Source organism: Gallus gallus, chromosome 7 (genome assembly GCF_016699485.2).
Source record: "Gallus gallus isolate bGalGal1 chromosome 7, bGalGal1.mat.broiler.GRCg7b, whole genome shotgun sequence".
Lineage (NCBI taxonomy): Eukaryota > Metazoa > Chordata > Aves > Galliformes > Phasianidae > Gallus > Gallus gallus.
Window position 1 is genome coordinate 20,252,778 of NC_052538.1, and position 17,461 is coordinate 20,270,238.

General features: G+C 38.2%; 1 long non-coding RNA gene across 1 annotated transcript in view; it reads left to right on the forward strand.

Moving 5' to 3' along the window:
- Positions 1-17,461, forward strand: part of LOC107053831 — a 63,876-nt gene that overhangs the window by 27,097 nt on the left and 19,318 nt on the right. The window contains exons 7-8 of the long non-coding RNA XR_006939839.1: positions 1,107-3,011; positions 5,062-7,647. This is a non-coding gene — a long non-coding RNA (uncharacterized LOC107053831). The remainder of the gene's footprint in view (positions 1-1,106; positions 3,012-5,061; positions 7,648-17,461) is intronic.

Genomic DNA, 17,461 nt, shown 5'->3' on the forward strand with positions numbered 1-17,461 from the left:
TGTAATTCTGCTGTAGCCCTTCTCATTCCCTCTTTCTATCTCAGCTGCCAAGCTTACAAAGCAGGATTTTTTTTTATAAACTTTCCAATTATAGTCTCGTAAGATTATGAAGCCTTAAGATAAAGTATCCTAATTTAGAGTGGTGGGGTACTGAACCACTAGACAAGAGACTGCTAGATAAAACATTACTCACAAGGAAAAGATAACCTGGCTTATTTATATACACAACATTAATGGGCAAGATGAGATAGCCTAGAATATCTCTATTATTTTACCAAGTGAGATAGGGGAGAAATAAATATTTGAATTAATTTGAGCTCAAAGTGTTTATTATTCACAGACAAAAGAACTATCCCCTAATTTTAAGACAAATGTACCAAAGGAGGACACTGCCACACTCCCAGTTAGCACAATGCTTTGCATTTTCATACTGTATTGTTAGTTTGCAGCTCTGTAAATGAGATCACGTAGTTGTAGCCAAACAGGAACATTGTCGTGGTTTGAGAGGCAGAGTCTGCTGCTGCCTCTGACTTCAGCTCACGTTGTGTTTATCATCGGATGGTCTCACTTTGACACTACTTAGCCGCGCCGAGCCGAGCTCTGCCCTCTTATAACACCCTGTGAGCCTCCCGAGAGAAAACCTGGGGTCTTGCAGAACCTTGCTGAGATCAGCCTGCGCAGATTGTAAGGAGGTTTGGGGCTGTCCTTAGGCAGAAGCTGGAGCACTTTCAGGCTGCTCTAATTTGTAATAGTATTCACCACCTCAGGATTGCAGGAGCTTAAGCTCTGTCATGCATTCCCACATGCTTCCCACTCCAGGAAAGACAGAATAAGAGCCAAGAGTGGTGGCATAAAGCTCTAACCTGTGCTGAAAATAAGGCTGAAACACAGAAACAGGGAGCTGACAGTGACTTTCTGACTTCTGGGCTTCTCTGGGAATCAGGGGAAAATCTGGTCTCAAAATCACCATGTTTTATTCTCTTCCCTATTTGATTTTCATGCAGGCAGAGTTTCTGTTCAGGAAGCATAAATGTAGAGCTCAAAGCCAACGTTATTTCTTCGGGTCTTTTTTTTTTTTTCCCGTGGCAAATCAAAACCCATACTAGGTGAAAGAGAGAACAGCAGAGAGACCATCCACAGAGGGAGATGGGCAATTGTGAGAAGAGGTCGAGAACAGAATAGGAAAGAAGGAGCGGCAGAGCTGAAGGCCAGCGGGAGGACAGAGGCCGTGAGTAGGAGGTGGACCCACTCATCCCACACGTAAACTCTTTTCACTGAGGCAGCGGGGAGCAATCTCTCTGAAAAGCACCTACCACAAGGAAGGCCTGACTCTTCCTGTGCCTTAAAGACATGACTGAAACAGAGATATTCAGTCTCGAAACAAAAGCAGGCAAAGTGAAGTTACGAATGTGACGGGCGTTTGACTGCAAAGGCTCACAAGTAGCACAGTGCTGGCTGTCCCCTTGAGTGAGAACTGCACCATCAGGTAGCCCAAGTTGCACGTACAGTTACCCAAAAGAGTTCCTTCATGTGATTATGATCAGAGAAATCTACTTTTAAATTGATCTTAGTCAATAAGTATCCCAATAACATTATATAGCTTGGGGCAAAATCTGAGTCAACTTACTCTGCAAGAATTCTAAAATGTGCAAAAATAATTTCATCCTCCTCCCTGGAATTAGGCTCTTTCTGCTCTACAAATTGCTCCCATCTGGAAGGGACTAAACATTGTGTTTTGAGATTTCAATAACTTTACTTCTTCTTTTCCTTTTTTATTACAAAAAATTTTGTTCAAACAAGAAAAATTCAGATATATTATGAGACTCTTTGAATAGGATAGACAACTACTTCACTTAAAACATGCTTCCATGAAATAGTTTGCTGCCTGTTTGTAGTTTGCTGCCCGTTAGCTTCCACAGTTTTTGTATGCCTGGCAGGTAATGGGAGGAGGGGGAGGAAGAGGAAGGGAGAGGGAAAGCAGATCACCCAAGTGGTGTGATTTGGTCGAAAGCTCCAGACCTGGAAAATTTTTGCATACTAACATCTGAAACAGGTGATTCTGGGCTCATTTTGTGAGTGTGAGTTGCTGTGTGTCGACCTTATGCTCCTGAGCCTTCTCAGATGCGTAGCCAGAAGGGATCTGGCAGTGTGTGATTTTTTTTTACATCTTTCAGCTAAATCAGAGGTTCTAATGCAAAATGCACTCAGGGATAGCATAGGGAATTGTGACACTCCCTGTAGGACTTTTCCATAAACTAATAAATGGATTACACTGATCTTTGTAGTTTTTTCATCTGTGACCGCTAAAATGTGAATAAAATCTTCATTTTAATATTTCATAATAATCTTCATTTAATCAGCAATCCAAGCATAATTTATTGGATATCTCTTAGATTATTATGAATGAAGATTTTATGTGCCAGTTACAAAGGGCTGGGAATATGTACATAGCTAAGTAAAGAAACTGAAATTCACATTAATGGAGTGCAGAAATCTGGAGCTGTAAACAGAGGGGGGAAATGCAAGTAGCAACAGTGGGTAAAAGCAAGGGTATTGCTCCACATTTAATGGCTGACTGTTTTAAGGTCCCCAGTCATCTCCTCTGGTCAATCATTAACTGCTAGGAAATGTCCTCCCATTAGCTGTTATTGCTTAACAACAAGTTAATAATACATGTTTAACCATATTCATTGTTTTTTTTAACTGCCCCATAACTGGTAAGAGCACATGAGCAAATGAGAATTATATCCACAGAGCTGAGACCCAAAGCAGAGGGATGCAGGTACTCCATCTCCTCTGGAGCAGCTGTGCTGCGCACCTGCCTGTGGGTCTTCACCATGCTCTTACATAGCTGTGATGTACTTTGTCAGGGGTGGCTGCTGAAGTGTTTGCAACCAGGCAGAAACAGAAAAAGCCTGTGTTTGGAAACCTGAGGACTACAGATTATAGGGAAACTGATCATATAAACTTGCATTTTATTGTTTAGAGTGTTGTTTTCTACTGCTTTACAGGTAAATGTCCACACCATTCCTATTCTGTTTTTTCCCTCTTTTTTCTCATTGTTTTTTTTCACTTTTTTTTCCTTTTTCTTTTCTCCTCCTCTCCTCTCCTCTCCTCTCCTCTCCTCTCCTCCCCTCCCCCCCCTCCCCTCCCCTCCTCTCCCTTTTCCTTTTTTTTCCTTTTTTCTTTTCCTTTTCCCTTTTCTTCTTTTTTTTTTCTCCTTTTCTTTTTCTCCCTTTTCTCTCTCTCTCCTTTTTTTCCCCCCTTTTCCTTTTTTTTTTTTTTTTTTAACTCTATACTTTTAATTGGTCTATATCACTTCTTTGGAAGTAGTTTAAATTCAGAATTTAAATTCAGAAAACAAACACTAGAACTAACTACTGGTTTGAGAATGCATTGTTTGAAGCACAGACTGTCATGAGCTTAAAAATTAAAATTCCTTTCCTACAGGAAAAACAGAAATGCACAGTACAGGCTGACTTGTAGGGAATGCGGGCACCAGTGTGCAGGTCTGTCCTAACAGCACATCTATGTCTCACATTGACTCCAAAGACCTGTGGGAAGAATTTGGCCTGTTATCTGAGGAAGGGCAAGTAGACAATTTATTGCAGTTAGATCCTTAAAAACAGATCCACAATTATCAAATAACAGAATCTGTTAGTTCTGCTGCCTTCAGTGAAATAACAGATCTCCATGGAAATAGGATTACAGGAGTAACCATATTAGATTAAGCCTCATCTGGCTCAATTTCCTGTCTCTGACAGTAGTCAATACTTCAGAGGAAAGTGACAGAAGCAGAGTATTAAGTGTACATTTTTTTTCTCTAAGTGTGTAGAATCTAGCTATAAAATCTTCTTGCCTTTCTTCTACTCCTTGCTGCTTTCTTTCACTTTCCTCTTGCTTGTCTTGGTCCTTTGTCTCTTGAAGTGGTGCTTTCTGAATTTTGGGCTTAATTGGGAGAGTTGTTGAAAGTAGGAACTATGTCTGAATCACATGGGATTGGTAAGTGCTGTCAGGAATGTAAAAATCAGTGCAGTGAATTTCTTGAGGTTTAAGACTTGTCTGCTCAGTTGGTGTTCTTAGAGCGCTTGTGTGGCTCCAGTGCCAATGCAAAAAGAACTTCTAGTTTGAATTTGTAGAATAGCAGTTTGTTATGTCTCAGAGAAACATCCTCTATGAAGAGTTGCTAATTTTACAATAAAACAAATCCAGAACTAAAACATAGTATTATATTCTGTATAGGTGATAGATGCTGTCCCTCTTGCATATGGTCGATCATGAACATATTCCTGAATCTATCAGACAGTGCTACCTGATGAGCCATAGCTCAAGAATTGAGAAAAACGAACAACACATTATCACACATAAACACATAATCTCTCCCTCAAACAAAGTCCCTTTTATATTCTGATCTGAGTCTTGGGTTCTGGCTGATGATCATGAACTAATTAGTGTGAGGTGCCAGCAAGGAGCTCAGTAACTGGCTGCATATACATACACATAAGGACTCTTAATTTTTGGGACTTTTTTTTTTTTTTTTTGAGATTTTTCTTTCACAAATTTGTTTTCTTTGGGGCTTTTTTTTTTTTTTTTTTTTTTTTTTTTTTTTTGGCCTCTTACATTTGACCCAAACCATAGGGGAGAACTGACCACTGCGTTTACATTGCAACCTCACTGACCAGCAGTTGAATACTCAACACCAATACTGTGATGTACATACTGGGAGCTGTAGTACAACTTACTTGCCAAGCAGCATACTGATTAATTGTACGCAGCAGGATATCTTAGATGTTGCCAAAAGATGTTGTCGGAGTAGCTATAAAGTAGTAACTTGAAGAGTTAGTGACAAATTAGCATTACCTTGTGAGTTCAAACTAAGGAGAAAGGGCAACCCCTTATGGATTTTGCTTTGTTCCCCTTAAATAAAACCTCTGGATCTAACATTGTAAAGTTTTTTCTTACCAATGTATGTGTTTCTTTCTCGACAAATAATAAGTTAATGCCGTTTGTAACTAATGTTTTAAAGATAAGTCATTAAAGAAACAAATTTTAATTCCACAGGTTTTCACGGACTTACTGGGATTATAATGAATTAAAACACAATAAAAAATAACCTGATTAAGGTTATTAAGAGGTTATATCATCCTTAAGCCATACAAAGGCTCATGAATAAAGGAGTGGCTGTCAGCTGAGAGGTCTGCACTATGATTAAAAACATGAAAAAAAAACAAAAATACTTTCTCACCTGGAAGGATAAGACGAAGATTTACTGTCAAAGAATGTGCTGAAAAGTCCTTTTCTTCTGTGCAGCTCAGGCTGGAGAATGTCCAAGGCATTTTTTCATATCCAAATATGAATGAAATAGAAAGTACTATGATTTTTTGCTGTAGTTTGAATATTAGCAAGTGTTTGTTATGAAGGACAGCAGCACACTGTGATATTAGCAAACTCAGAAAAAAAAAAAGAAAAAAAAAAGGTGGTCATGTCTTCTAGATTTTTCCAAGTTCATTTTATCTCACCAGAGCAATGGAAAATCAGTATGAAATTCCGCTAACCCAACCATTCTGCTGTGCACAGAGAGTCAGAGTCTCTTAGCAAGCCCTATAGTATCGCATCCATTTATTAAAGCCAGCCAGATAAACTAACAGCTATGTCACTCCTGCAGCAAGTTTCAGGAGGCCACAACTCCATGAACCTGAAACTTTGACTGCTGACAAGAAGTTGCTTGAAGTGGAAGTGTTACAAAGAAGCCACCTTCCACACAGAATCGCTGCCCTGGCTGCTGTCCCCATCTGCTTGGCAGTGCTGTGGGGCAGGCGTGCCAGCAGGCTCTGAGCAGCAGGTCCCGCATGCTGCTGTGTTCCTCATCAAACGCCCTGTGCTGCATGGATGCCTTCCTCCAGGTACTGCGTGCTACAGACAGCCCTGGCTGTGAGTCTGACAGGCGTGTACTTGCCTATGATTGTAATGAAGATGCAACTGAAGATGCAGGTATCATGCATTCTCTTAGGGGATTTTTTTTCTAATTTCAGATTCTAACTACTTTCTTCTGTGGCTGATCGATGTTGTAGCAATTCACCCTCCCAGATTTTTATACCTGTGGCTGGCAATGTTGGTTGAAGTAGAAATGAGAGCAAAGCCCATATACATCTTCCTACAAAGTTGTTGCACTTGTCCCAGCATTCTGACTGTAAGTTTGACTGCAATACCAGATGCTTCTAAATGGATTATAATCTGCATAATCACAGCAGTGTGAGATGTAGAACAGGAGACAGGGAAGCTACTACAGGAGAAAGGATTACTGGTGCATCTGACTTAAAAGCAGTATCTTATACCTTATGCATTGTAGGTAAATCATTCACAAATTGTGCTCGGCCAGCTTTGCAACTTCTCATCTGAAGGAGAAAAATTACTGACTCCTGCAGTGTCATTTTATGCCCTCGTGCATGAGAAAACTCTACTGCTATTCACTTAAATAACTCTTTCTTTTCTATTTTTTTTTTCCTCCTTTCAGTCTTCTATTTATTCTATTGGAATTAAGCATTTTCCTGCACTCCCAGAAGTACCCTCTGGCTAAACTCATTTACCTGGCCTTGGTTCTGGCATTGCCAGCACATTCACTGTAATTGCAGTGCTTTATACTGTTTATTACAACATTGTACACTTTCATGTACTGAGGGTGACATCCAGGAGTGCTACATTTATGCTTTAAACATAGACACCAAAAAGACTCAGAAATGCTAAAGATAAGAGTATGCTTTGTTGCAAGCACAACAGCAGCAAGTTACAAAACTTCTTCATCTTTAGCCCTCAATAGTGGCATGCTGCTGCAGCTATAGGAAAGGCTGTGCAAGAGTAGGGAGCTGTGATGCTCCAGCTGTGCCCCTGCAACTCAGTTACTTACAGCTGAGATGACTCGTCCTCTTGGTTTTTCTGCATCTTAGCAATAACGGCAGATAGCTGCTGTCGAGGCACCACGTCTGACTGCTGCAGACTGACTGCATAGTACTTTTAGCAGCATTATTCACAGGAATTACTAACTTCAGCCATGAAGCTGTGCAGCTGATTGCAGAACTCTGTTATCTCACATAATAAATTAGGTTTATTAAACCAAGCCTTGAATTAACTGTCTCATTTGAAACTCAGTCTTAGGCTTTCAAGTCATATTTTTTTACAAATTAACCTGAAAATACTGATGGCACGAGTAATGTTGAGAATAATGTATGTTTCCCTTGCTATGGGGTAGATCTTCAGCTTATCTGAACATGCCTATGAGGGATGTGAGCAGAGAAGTAAAGCAGAATTTCATGTGCCCAAAGCTGTGCCTGGTGCCCATGTGCAATGGGAACGCTGGGTGGGTGCAGGGAGAGGGGGACGTGCTCTTGAGAAGCATCCCACGCTGTTAGTTTCTTCATCTCTCCTCAGCTGGGCACAGGGTGTGGGCCTCCTTGATCCTCAATGTCTTTGAAGTGATGCAAATCTTGAGTGTGACTAAGCCGACTTTTTTCTTCCAGCTGGCAGTTTCACTCTGAACACTTCAGTCCAGCTAAATCTGCAGAAGAGAATGAAGGTGGAGACTTGTGCACATCTGAAGCTGCTGTTTCTAGGTGGTCTTCAGGTTCACATAGGCAGAGATGAACAACCCCGGTAGGTGCTGGATTAGAGGGCTTTGTTTTGCAAAAGAAACAAACAAAAATAATTTTTATCTGGTCTTAGAGTGACATTAAAAACCCCTCACCTGCAGCCTAGCTAATATACTTAGTGTCACACCATTGTGCTTCTTGTTAAGAATATTTAAAATCTGGGTGGACTCAGCACTTCTTCTCACTCATTTAGGCATTGAACTTAGAAGGAAAAAGCTGAAAGGTTTTGCTTAGCATGATACCAAAGCTACTTAATTCTACTATCAAAAGACAACAGTCTTCACCATGGTGAAAGAGTTAGTCATTTTGTTCTTACTGCATGTATGTAATGTCTTTGCTAGGGCTACTAACAAGGTCATCAGTTCAGTTTTTAGTTTGTATTTTGAATTGACTGGAGTCAAGAGCATTAGCTATTTCACTTATGCCAGCAAAGACAACTGCCTTTGCCTTTTTTTTTTTTTCCCTTTTTTTTTTTTTTTTTTTTTTTTTCTGAGGGATAGGACATCCAAAACTGGGAAAGGTATTTAAGAAAAAAGTGGCTGAGATGCTCTTGGATATACACAATGTCCCAATAAATGAAGCTGTTGTCAATCAAGTAGCAAGGGCTGAGGCTGATTTTTAAGGCTTTAGGAAAGTTCCTGGAAATTGGAACTATGGCTAAATTAAAATTAGCACTGGAATGATAACACAGTGATTTTAGTGTTATATAATAGTGACATTAACAGTGTGACAGAAAGTGTCACATAACATAGTGACATAAAGAAAGCCCAGAATGTGTTATGTTAACCAAACAATGTATTTTAACTGAGCTTCTGAAATATATATATTTACATATATATATATTTGGAAAATGCTGCCATGAAATAGCCACAGGAGGAGAACACAAGAAGGGATTAGAAGCTGTTTAAATAATGAAAAACTATGAAAAGACATTGTGAACCTACAGAAAGTTAATATGTATATATACATGTGGGTGGATTTCCATACTTCATAGCAAGGTTTGATATTGGTTTCTTTTTTCTGTATTTTAGTTAAGCAAAATGCGTAGGATATTTATGAGAAAAAAAGACAGTGAAGGAAACGCAAATATTTCAGAAAATTTACTTTCAAAAAAGCAGTATAGAAACTTCATGTAAATTTAACACATTCTGTTGAATAGTCAGGATAACAATAAAGTTTTGACAAATCTAACATAAGGAATAATTTGTGCTACCCAAATACATTGCTGTTGTCACTCAAGATAAGACCTATGCCATATACTAGATGGTTCTATGAAACAGTCTACTACATATGGAGTTAAAAGAAAGCACACTTAGAATGCAAAAGGAATGGAAGAGAAACAATAGCAAAAATCTTAGAATGTCATTAAGTACCTCAGCGATATGCCTTGACCTAGTAGTGTAGCACATTCAGTTCTGGTTATCCTGTCCCAAAGAGAATGCAGCAGAAACACATGAAGCATAGATATGAAATGAAAATAATTAGAAGCATCAAAAACCCTTCATTTCAAGGCAGATTGAAAGTTTTAAATTATTTTTTGAGTCAGAAGATGACTTATGGGCTGCTAGTGATAATTGTTAGTAAAGAGAAGTTAAACACTGCAGAAGAGGTTATTTATTTAGAAAGATGATGAGCTAAGAAGAATTGCAATGAAATTAGACATTTTTGCCATTCATAATTCTCCTCTGGATCTCATTGCAACTTGGTGGCCAAGACTTCAACTGCATGCAGAGGCAGACAGATGTATACGTAGGTAAATGCACCATCTATGTCACAAAATGTAGAATTTAAAAGATTTTTGAAAAAATATAGATTACCCTGAGCATGAACATCAGGCAAGCTGTAAATAAGAGAGTTAGGAAAAAACCTTTTCTATGGACAGGTTATTTCATATATGCTTACTAGAGGGTTTCTGATGCCTCTTCCCAAAGCACATCTAGTACAGGCCACTGTCAGAGAGATATCTGAGAAGATGGACCACTGCTCTGATCCAGTGTGTCAATTCCTATGTTGAATCAATGATATAGAGATGAAAAGTTCGATATCCCATTATCAGTCTCTTGAACCATCCAATTCTCCTCCTCTTCCCCATTCAGCTATTGATTAAATTAAATGCACTAAGGTAAACAGAGACAGAAAAAAAAATTCCTTATCTTAGCACAGCTCTTTGTCTATGTAGCCTGCAGTATAAGGCGATGATAACACCAAACTACTGGACAATGTGTAAGCTAGAATTATTCACAACATCTCATCCATACAAAGGTGCAGATATTTTGTTATTATTCTTAATGCCATTTAACTTTTTATTATTTTTAGTCCTATGAGTATGCATTTGCTGCTCATTACACGCTGCAGTTTTGGGGCAAAACTAGGTACAAAGAGCCTGTGAAGGACAAACCTCTACCATTCATCTGTACATACAGCTGTGTACCATGCTGAATTCTGTATGTTGCAGAAAGATTCTCTGTGGATTCACCAATCTGAAGAAATAATGAGCTTAAAGCAGTGGAACCTCTGAAAACAGTTGACAGTTAGATAATGATGGATATGCTACAGAATCCAGAGATCTTGGTGCTGGAGGATGAATGATGCATATAATGAAAAGAAGGCTAAAGCTGATCACCTTCCCTGTTAGTATAAACACGTAAAATGCAATTCAGTGTGATGATGGTGGTGGTGCATTGCATAATAAATTATGTGTCTGGATCATAAAGGCAATTTTTTATGATAGAAAAGTTTAATAGAAAATATATGTAAATGAGCATAACTTGCCAATTGATGCTTTTTGACCAGAATGTTATAGGAGAAAATAATTTCTTCTCTAGCAAATTTGCAAGTTGAGCTGAAAAATGTGGCTGAGTTCTACATTCCGATTTTGCTCACATTCTCAGACATAGAGGGATAATAGATTAGTTAAGAGCTGTATTTTATTACTGTAAAACTGCTTAGCATTGTGCAGAAATTTTGGAAGTGCTATGAGTGAAAGCTGGTGGAGAGGAAAATGTGGTGTAAGTTGTTGATTAATAGAGCATGAGATGGCCAGCTCCTGGTCTTCAATTCCCAGAGGTTTTCATGGGCTCAAGATTGGGCCTAGGAGGTTAGAAATATAAATTGTCCCAGCAGAGAAAGATCCAAGAAAATCCAATGGGGAAAAAAAAAAAACAGCAAAAAACAAAGACAAACACAAAAACAACTGGACAGTAACATAGCACTGAGATGACCCCCCCCCCCCCCCCCTTGTAATTCCCACAGTTTGCAAGGTTCTATGTGGTAGATGCAGCTGGGATACATAAGCCATGAAATTCAGATGAGACGTAATGGCTTTAAAACACACCAGGGAGGTTCAGGTTGGATATCAGGAAAATTTTCTTTTCAGTAAGAGTGGCAAGATATTGGAAGAGGCTGCCCAAGGAGGTGGTGGATTCCCCTTCCCTGGAGGTTTTCAAGAAAAGAGTAAATATAGCACTTGGGGACATGGCTAGTGGGCATAATGGTGATGGGCTGATGGCTGGACTAGATAATCTTAGAGGTCTTTTCCAACCTTAACGATACTAGGATTCTATGATTATACTAGGGGACAAGGCATCAGATGAAAAATCAAAAAGTGAAAAACCCAGTGTAGGGAGGCTTCTGATAGCCCGTGATCAAACAAGCAACATGATCCTCGGATATGGATACACTTTGAATCTGATTTCTCCACTGAATATTCTTTTCGGCTATTCCAAAACATTCTCCTTAGGATTGTCTGTATTGAGGTGGGCTCTCAGGGACCTACTGTACTTTAGATGAATAAGGAGTCATTGAAATCTTGTTCATGCCATGAACAAGAAGTGTCTTTCTTTACCTAGGTTTATTTACAAATGTAATGAGGGTGGAATTTGCACATGACAGTGAAAGACTTTTTCTGTGCTGTTGGCCACAGATTCAGTAAACTGTGAGAGTTTTTCATTTTGTTTTTCTTCCTAATGTTGTTTTTGTGGTTGTTGTTGTTGTCTAATAATATTTGCAAATACTGTTTGCAGTTTTTGCAAAATGGCAAAAACTACCTGTGAGGAAGTTTTAATAAAAAAGTATTTTTCCATGTACTATTGTCTGTAGTAGACCTGTGCAGACAGTTCCAGCAAAAAACTATTGTTGAAAAACATAGGGGCTCTTTTGAGCCTTTGTTTTACTATGCAAAAGTAAAATTCAATGAAATTTTCTCAAAAAATTTCTAAATAGAATTTACACATCAGATACAGCCAAAATACTGATTAAAAAAATACCAAATTGACATTTTGAAACATAGCAGCTTGAATCAATGTTTTGTTTTGACATTTTGATGCAAAATGTAGATATTTTTGTGTGACATTTCCAAAGCAAGTTGGGATTTTTTTTTGGTAACTGTCCTATGGAAATGTTTAATGATTTGACAAGCAAATGTCAAACTGTTAGAATTCCCATGCAACATAAATCCTGTTTGCTGATCAGCTCTTGTTCATGCCCCCTGAAGAGGAATTAAGCCTATCAATGTAATAGAAGTTCATATTCCTACACAAAAAGTTGCAGTTCAAATTTGAGTTGTAGCAGTCTCACATAATTATTCTTTTTTGGCAAATTCTTTTAAGAAACTGTGGGTGTAATGTTTTGTCACATGGAGGTTTCTTTTTGAGGAAACATCAAATTAGACGGAAAAGGCATAAAACTCATTTCAAGGGGAATCTAGTAAATTATTTTATTATCTGAAGCCAGAAGTAATTTTTTGTTTTGTCAAATGCCATGCCGCCCTCATCTGTACACAAGGAAAAAAAATAGCGTAAAATAATTTTTCACTGTCTTAGTGCACTGCAGCATTCACTTCTGGTTACTGAATAGATGTTCCAGGTGTGGAAGTTGCATAATGCTCACTTTGGCTGATACCAGACTTTGATTTAACCTGTTACTAAATACCAAAGCCAGACCACTAGTTTTATAGAACTGCATACATACTACATATTTAAAAGGCTAGAACCACAGCAGAATGTTTTTGCAGAAAAGATGGATTGTCCATCTGAAAAAGCTGTAAATGCTCTTTCTCAGAGGCTTGGTAGAAAAGCCAGCTACAGTCTCCAAGAAGGGGATCAGAGCAGAGCCTGCCTTAAAGGCTGATATCTCCCGGTGTTCAATAAGGAATTTGAGTTCTGGTCTGACATTGATGAGGACACATGAGGAACTGGATTCTAAATCCTTAGTTCTGAAAATATGCACTAGCAAAGGCTGCTTCCAGAAGGCATTTGGTGGTCTCATTTCAGTCAATCAAACAAAGATTTCTGGGTTTCAACTCACTGCTTCTTTACAGTTACTTAAATTCACACAAAAAGAATGAAAATAAATAGTGCTAATACGAGTTTTCCTTTGGTTGAGAGAAGCAAGAATAAGCCCAATTTTTTCATGTTTTATTTTCATATATTCTCACCATGCCTTGAATTCTTATTCATACCACAATTGGTTTTATAACAAATATAAGAACCAACACAACTGACCCTCAAACCTGCTAGAAATCTGCTGGTAACAGGGAAAGCAGTATTAGCTGTTCTCTGCTGAAATGGTTAATAACAAAAGGAAAAAAGAAAATGAGACCCTTTATTCTAGAGAGCACACATTTATGCAAAGAGGATGTTTAGCTGGGGGTGAAGAGATGAGGACTTGGCTAGTTATGAACTTGTAGAATAATCATGGGAAAAATGATGAAGTGTTCATAGTGGTATAGTAATGACATACGTAAAGCAAACGTGTTATGATTAGATCAAATTACAAAGAGAAATGAGTAAATGTTCAGAACAATGCTGTGTTCAATGTGTAAACAACACATCTCTCCTTGGCTGGGGTTGTTATATGCAAGCAAGAGTTAAAAATACAAGAGCAATTTTTAGAGGCAACCTCATGACTGGCAATCAGTGCTAATAAGATTCTTTTCCTCTTGCAAGATTCACAGAAAGCCCTCAATCCATGCCGAGCACATTCAAAGGCAAGGGACTAAGCGCTCCCCTTACAGGTTCATTATCATTCGCAGGTTATCCCAAGCCAAGTGAATCAGGAAAGCAAATGAATTAGTGAGAATTAAGGAGCCTCTGTGGTCTGAACCCTCTCCAAATCTCAGCTAAGATGAAAGGTAGACGCTGATGTCTTGTGTCCCAAGGTTTTCAGAATTGGAGCCCCAGTGCCGAGCCGCTTCCTCCAGAGCCTTACAGAAATGTGCAGGCAGTTAATGTTGCCTAACGTCTCCTGACCGTGGGTTCAGCCATGTGGGAAAAGTTTTACGAGGCTGCAAAAACCAAACCCCCTTTCACTCACAATTAATTACAGGAGAGTTGCTATAGCACCTCGCTGTCAATGAGTCCAGTACAAGCGCACTTCCTTCTCATCTCACTCAGTATTAATCAAAGATACTGGGGTAATGTCTTAGTACATAATGATATCAAATAGGATAGTTAAAAGGCAAATCTATAGCACATCGAACCTGCAAGTGCGTACTAGTTTACTGCAAGCAGTATCTTAAAGGATGCAATTTGCACATGATGCAGAGCAGGATCTCCAGTGTTTGCTTCACCTATTTTGATTTGTGTGCAGTGAGTCAGTAACTGGCAATTTTTTAATCATATACTTATTTGTAGTTGTTATGATACAATGATCTCAGGGAAGTGATGGACTTAAAGTACAGCATGTTGGAGGGATTTCAAAGGGAAGCAGTTTGTTTTCATTAAATACTTGTTACTGCTAATTATATTTGATCGCTGTAAAGAATACAGTTTAATTAAAGAAGCATGCTGTCTAGAAAAAATATTTGATTTCCAAAGGATAACAGTATATCTTTGCATCTGTAAGTAGGGAGGGAAATATCAATTGAAATGGTGTAAATATAGTTGTATGTGTGCGTGTGTGTGCATGCATATAAATAAAACAGTATTGGTTTGGGGAGAGTAGAGGCTTAATAGGAAAAATATCTGTTCAAAAGGATTTTTGTAATTCTGATAATGGAACTATGCTAAAATAATAAGCTTGTATAACATCAGATGCTATCTTTGTGTGTTTTTCAAATTATTTAACATAAGTAATTATCTACATTAAAATAACATTTGGCAAATGACATTATCCAGTGTTTTCACAGCCTAGGTTTGTATCAACATTTTCATCAGATATGTTTCTCTGCAAAGATTTTTAATGTCATCCATTACATGAATGTGAAGAGTTCAGTATGAAATTGCATGTTTTTCTTAATAATGTAGTGGTTTAATATTTTTTTTATTGCAAATGCTATTTTTTCCAGGCTAGTTGAAAGGAAATTAATATAAAATTAAGGCTGGTAACTCTGCACATGCAGCTGAAGTCTTGAATTCATGTGTCAGTATATGTAATTGTTCCTTTAAACAATCATGTTGGAAAATTTTCTAGTTTTTACTTCCCCTCTTCATATAATTCCTGACTCATGACCTGCTATCTACCAGTCAGGCTTGATGTGCACGGCCGTATCTCATTTATAATAATCATGATCTTTACAGTAAGATCGATTAAAATATTATGGTTCTTTTAAAATCAGAATGCATATCAAACGAAGCCTCACTTATAAAATAAAGAAAAAGCTCAGCCTTTTTCAGAGTATTCTCAGTGTGAATAAGATGTTGTAAAAATCTCTTAATATTCAAAGACAGTTAATCATTAAAGAGGCAAATATGTTAATAAGTTTTTATCACAATTGAAAATGCTGTTAGTGGGTCTCAGAATTACGCTGTTCTATATACACTGCATTTAACATGGTTAGCAAAATGAGCCCTTGTTCTGAAATCCTCAGGTTTTCTTGAAAATCACCACCTCAAAAATAACGTGTAGTTCTAATACAAAGCTAACAGCATTTATGGAACGGTTTTCCTTTTTATGTGTGCTATAGCTCTTATAAAAAAATATTTTAGAAATGACAGAACATTTTAAACCCCTCTCCTTTGAAATAAAATTGATTAATGTAAAAAAAAAAAAAAGGTATTATTTAAATGAAGGCTGAAAATGTCTATCTGAGACATCACTTTTAGACAGTCTCTTTTCCTTGTACTTACAATTATTTTTTGGCATAATGTTAGAAATCTTAGCCTCTGCATTCCCTGCAAATAAGATGGTCTGAGACTTAAAGGAAAGATGAAGGCAAACTGCAGGATGGTGTTAAAATTCAGCAAATTTCAGTCTTAATTCTTTAGCATTCCAGCGCTCGTTTCCTGTACCTCTTTTTGCTTGCACTAAGCATTGTGCACTTCTACCTGGAATTCATTTTTATAAATAAGATGACAGAAATACTTCAATTGATATAAATCTCCCCAATTTCTTACTAAGCCCTCTGTGTAGTGAAATTATCTTATTAACTGCATTTTTTTAATACTGCTCTTATTTTTAATTCAACTTCACCCATGTTACCTTATGCCTTGCTTTAAGTCAATTTAATTTATATTATCCAAAGAATTAAAGACAGCAGATGCAGGTAAAATCCTATTGAGAAAGGCTTTAGCACACGGCAGGAAAAAAACTGTTAGAACGATCTCCCAGAAAGAATCAGTCCGGAAAGAAGCGAACTACACACTACCATCAAGTGTGTGTGTGTGTGTGTGTGTGTGTGTGTGTGTGTGTGAAGAGCTTCCCAACACAAATATTATTTAAAATGGTGTGAATGTGCGGCAGGCTGCAGCGCCAGCAGCATCAGCCAGCCCTGCATTAGCGAAGCAGCGGGCCCTGCCCTTGTGCCGGCCACAAATGACCAGTGAAATCCCAGAGGCACTCTTGAATTTCTGCATTCTCATTTCATCAGCTGCAAAATATCTGTCACTCACATCCCACACTGGGCAAAGTGACACCTGCCAGTCTCAAGAACAAGGACAAATTAATGTTCCTTCACCAACTGTATCTCAGAGACGAGGAGCGAGTGGCGGTAGGAACAATCAACAGCTCAAGTACATTGTTAAAGTTTGCAATATATTTCTGGGGTTTCCTTTCAGCCTGGGTAATTTGCAACAGCTGTTGTCGTTTTGTGTTGTTATTGAACATGTGTTCTGCTGACTTCCTTGCTAATGAATCTTTTAAAAATATTTGCAAAATATGTGCAGAATTGCATTGCTGAGGGTTCCTAAAGCCACAAAACAACGCTGCTCAATTTAGAACAATGCGTGGCAGAGGCAGCTTGCTGGCTGCCCGAGTTGCACACAGTTCAAGCTCTTACTTCTTGATCTTCCTAGAAATCACTCAGAAACATTTTGGACACCAGACACAAAAAAACTTAAAAAAAACCCAAAACAACATAAAAACATTTCTGATGTCTGTCATCATGTCACATCACGTTATGCAATATTATATCTGCCCGTGATGAGATGCAACATGACAGGATGTAATGCAATGTAACGTATCAAAAAATGTAAATAATCCACTTTTGGGGATTAGATATCTGCTGTCAATTCCTATAGCAGGAGTCTGAACTGAATTTATTGAGGCGGATGGAAGCTCAGCGAACGCCAAACTGTCCGTGGTGTTTGCAAACCAGCACACATCACAGTTCACTGCCTCTCCCAATTACTTTTGGATAGTTTGGCTCGTATATGAGTATGTTACAATGTTAAATAAAAGTTCTTGCGGTGTATGGCTTTGTGACTAAATCATTGTGTTAATTACAACTGCCTACAGCGATCATTTTGATTATGCCTCGCCTCACTGCGAACGGCACATTGTACATTTCTAAAACTGCTCTGTGGAAATCACTGCAGTTTTCCCATGGTGGAATGTAACTCGTAGAGTGTGAGCATGAGATCCAGTAATGACATAAGAGAAAA